The 4,153-nt window shown below is 28.3% G+C and overlaps 1 pseudogene; it reads right to left on the bottom strand.

Annotated features, from left to right (window-relative positions):
• Positions 1-412: 412 nt before the first annotated feature.
• Positions 413-3,607, bottom strand: LOC145059723 (blue copper protein 1b pseudogene; annotated as a pseudogene).
• Between the last annotated feature and the right edge of the window lie 546 nt (positions 3,608-4,153).

Genomic DNA, 4,153 nt, shown 5'->3' with positions numbered 1-4,153 from the left:
TCATCGGCTCAGTATATACTTAATTTATATGAATAGCACGAGAAAAGGAAATTTTGTTATATTTGAGTTTAATATACTTTTCAATGAACTCATTTTAATTGACAAACAATATAATATCATTATTATCATTATCATTATCATTATCATCATCATCATCATCTGATGCATAAAGATAATTTATGTGTAGGGTTATACAAAAATAAATTGACATAAAAATGTACCTTTTACTAAGGGCTTATTAATTAAATTAGATTTTTATTTTCGAAAAAAATCCATAAACAAACCAAAAAATAATAATTTTCTTTGAGGGGGCAAATCACATGGGCACACTTAAGTTCATGAATAGCCTAAAAAAGGACTATCTAGTCTTATTCATACATCTAATAAATCAATACACGTACATATATTATAATCAAAACATGACTATCATTATTAAAACAACGATGATGACCATGAAAGTCTTAGACACAAACTTGGTTGCACTGCTTGGTGCGGGTGCTGGAGACATCGATCCTTGTTGGACATCGATAACCAATTTTTGGTTAAAGTCAACACAATGTTCTTCCACGCCACAAATGTACCACTTCTTGCCCGGTGCCACTAAGGTCACAACGTCGTTTCCAGATGTAAGGCCGGTGCTAGGTGGCGGAACAGTGCAAGTAGCAAAGGAACTAGCATTCACTTTGTAAACGTTATGTATATTTACCGGGTACTTGAACACTGCATCCAATGAAAAATATATCTATTTTATATATTATTATTTTTTTCAATACAAAAAAGAATGTGAAGATTTTTGACAAGATTGTTACTCAATCTTATATTTGATCAATAATATGAGAAATAAATGTACGAGAAATTAGGTTGGGTTCACAAGCCTAAATTTTCTATTTATGCTATTGTTATTTCTAGCATATTTTTTTAAATCCCTGTTATAATAAAAGAAACTTTTTGTCTACGTGTCATATTCTCTATGCTTCTTGGGTTCAAGTCCAATTACTAAACTACCCTCCTATAGCTTAAAAATGGTCAAAGATATTCGGTATCAATCCCATAAATTTTGAAACAAATAGGTTGACTAACTAAATATGTTCATCCCTAAAACGCGGCTTCTCCCCTCCCTTTTGCATTTTGAAAATCAAGTTGCACAACCATATTTGTTAATTGGTTTAACCTATTAACTCCATTATTTGTTCTGAAAGTTGTTATTGAAGATTATAAGATGAATGGGGAAATCTCTTTAGTCACGATAGTTGCTTGATGAACTAATTTCCCTCAAGGGTTTCTGATTATCGTTTGCTATATAACAGGCACCAATTTTAACAAAATTAACTCCAAATATTTGAGTGAGGAAATCTTTGATGAATTAGGTTTTTGGATTTTAGGGTTTTCAAAGCAAGGACAACACCAACACCAACACAGAAGGCTAGCGTAGTGGATATGAAAGGGTTGCCCGACGGCTTAAACGGACTAAACAGTTCCACCATGATTGACGGGGAGATTTTGATGGTGCTAATGCTTTGAACGGACTAAAGTATATCATTAAAGGTTAAGTGTCGGAAGAAGAAGCAGGAAAACGACTGGCCTAGGTAAGCATGTGTACAACTTTTAATGCATGTTAACCACCATCTCAACTACAACCATCACCACTCATCGTTGTAGGACCTATTTCTTAGGAGCATTGCATCAGGGATGCACCGATCTAATGAAGCTGCATGCAATCCGACAAAGAAAAATTCAGAATCAAATACATAGTAATTTCAGGTTTGCTCTGGTACGTGTTTCTAAATTTAGGCTCTAAATACATGAAAACCAAATACAACGTCCAATCCCCACATAGTTCTAATGTTTTCTTTTTCAGTTTTGTTATTCCTTCTTTAATTTTGATGTTTTAACAATTTTGTTGTTAAGTCTATAGAATCCATGTGTCCCTGCTCAATGGGTTTGGGTGAGTTGTAGCTTGAATGTTCCTCTCATAATCACGGACATTTCGAATATTATAAATTAAAATCTAATTTGGAAAAAAAAGCTAGATTTATATTTATATGTTTTAATATTGTTTTCATAGAGTGTTTATGTCAAGATATGCGACATTCCATATAACTTGAACCAGGTAGCAGCAGGTAATAACATCTCACTTTTCTTTATTTCTCTTATAGGTATTGTACTTTGAAAGTTTATTCAATTATAGCATTGTATTTTTAGATTTCATTTATTAGGACATTGTAATGTGGAAAATATAATCACTTATAGCAATAAGGATTGATTTTATTTGAATATATTTGTTGTAATGAGTACTTTTTTCAAAATATAATGCTATAATAGGAATATATAAGAGTAAATGAAGAAGGCAATGCTTATTTTGACATTAAGATATGCTTTGTTTCGTAGTAATTTTAAATATTAGTTTATTGGGTAATTGCCATATCGAAAAAAAAAAAGTTTTGTGGTGTGTAATTTTAAACCGTTTTTCCGATTTTCACTTTTTTGTCAAAGAAAAAGAATTACATGCACTATGTATTTTATATGATTTTAATTTAATGGGTTTGATGCTGACGTTCTCACTTCTACTTTTTATAGTACGATTTTTGTCTGCTTTTGTTATTTTAAAGATTAAATACGAACAAGAAGCTAAAATAATGTTTTTTTTTTTTTTTTTTTTTTTTTTTTTACAAATTATGAATATTTTATAACATAATTTGTTTTATAATGAGATTCTTAGAAATTTTTTTGATTTTCCATATAGGAACCAATTTAAGCATTAATTGTATATAAAATTAGTTTTAAAAAAATCAACCAGTAATATCTGATTGGTAAACATTATTGAAATATTTGTAGCCTTCCAAGTGAGTGGAACTAATTGTTTATAGTATTAAACTAGATGATTTGTTCATTTATATATATTACCTTCAATTAAATTTTTTGTTTCAATATTTTCCATCTAAAATAAAATTTGTTGTATATCAAAATAGTAGCCCTAAAATCTAACACATACTCAACGTCTAATCATAATAATATTGCATGTAAATTTTGACATTTTAATTATAAATTTTAGAAATTTATAAATCATTTGTAGTTTTTAATTTGTAATTTATGGTGTTGTGTTTATTTATTTTTATTACATTTCTGTTATATTTAGTTTTTCGTATATCATTGTTATTTCTACAATTGATTTTGTTTATTTTTTTTACATTCTAATCAAATTTATATTTTGTTAGAGAAATTATAATTAATTATATTAAATGTCTTCACATACATAACGAACACCAGATATTCAAATAAAAATGTGATATTAGTTTTAAATAATCAATATAAAAGTCTAAACACAACTTATTTCATATTAGTTTAATAAAATTTTATAATGATTTTACCCGTAGTTTACACGGGTTGTAACCTAGTGTTATAATAAAAAGAGTTGCACTATGATAAACAACTCACCTAGTTTGTCACCAACGTAGAAAACTTTGTTTTTAGCCCACACTTGATAGTCATAATTTATGGTCCAACCACTAGCATCTCCCACCACGTATTCGGTGGCCATAATTGTTGACGGAAGTAGCACCACAACCAGTATGGCAAAAACAAGAACAAGGTGATTAAAAGTAGCCATTGCCTGTGTTGAGGTTCTGGATGGAAATACGTTGTTTTTTGTTCTTGAATGTGATTTACAAAGATGTAAAAGTGATTATTTATAATTTATAATTTATAATAAATTAGATTTCTTGGAAATATCTACATGTATACCGTATACAATGAGATTGTTATTCTCGATATTCTTTTCCGGCTTTTCTTTGTCATTTTCTTGGTTTTAATTTTGTACTTGGAGAGGCCATATTAAAATACTAAGATATGGGCAAAGGACATTATGTGAAATTCCAATAACTAATATGACGTAATGGACAACTAAATTAATACTTGAAATATTAATAATAAGACAAAAAAAAAAAAATAGAAAATATCATTTATTTCATAACGATAGTTGGTGAGTAAATTCATAAATTTAGGTTAGAACCCTTGGAGAATAATAATAACATGAATACTTAAAAGAAAACAATAAATAAAATTTTAACTTTAATTAAAAACTATATAAAATGTAATAACTCAAGTCAAAATAAAAATATATAATACATATAATCAGATTATATTAATATAAAAA

This window comes from Lactuca serriola, chromosome 6, assembly GCF_051521515.1.
Source record: "Lactuca serriola cultivar US96UC23 chromosome 6, Lser_US96UC23_V15, whole genome shotgun sequence".
Classification (NCBI taxonomy): domain Eukaryota; kingdom Viridiplantae; phylum Streptophyta; class Magnoliopsida; order Asterales; family Asteraceae; genus Lactuca; species Lactuca serriola.
The sequence above is the reverse complement of the archived record's forward strand: the minus strand, read 5'-3'. Positions and strand labels throughout refer to the sequence as shown.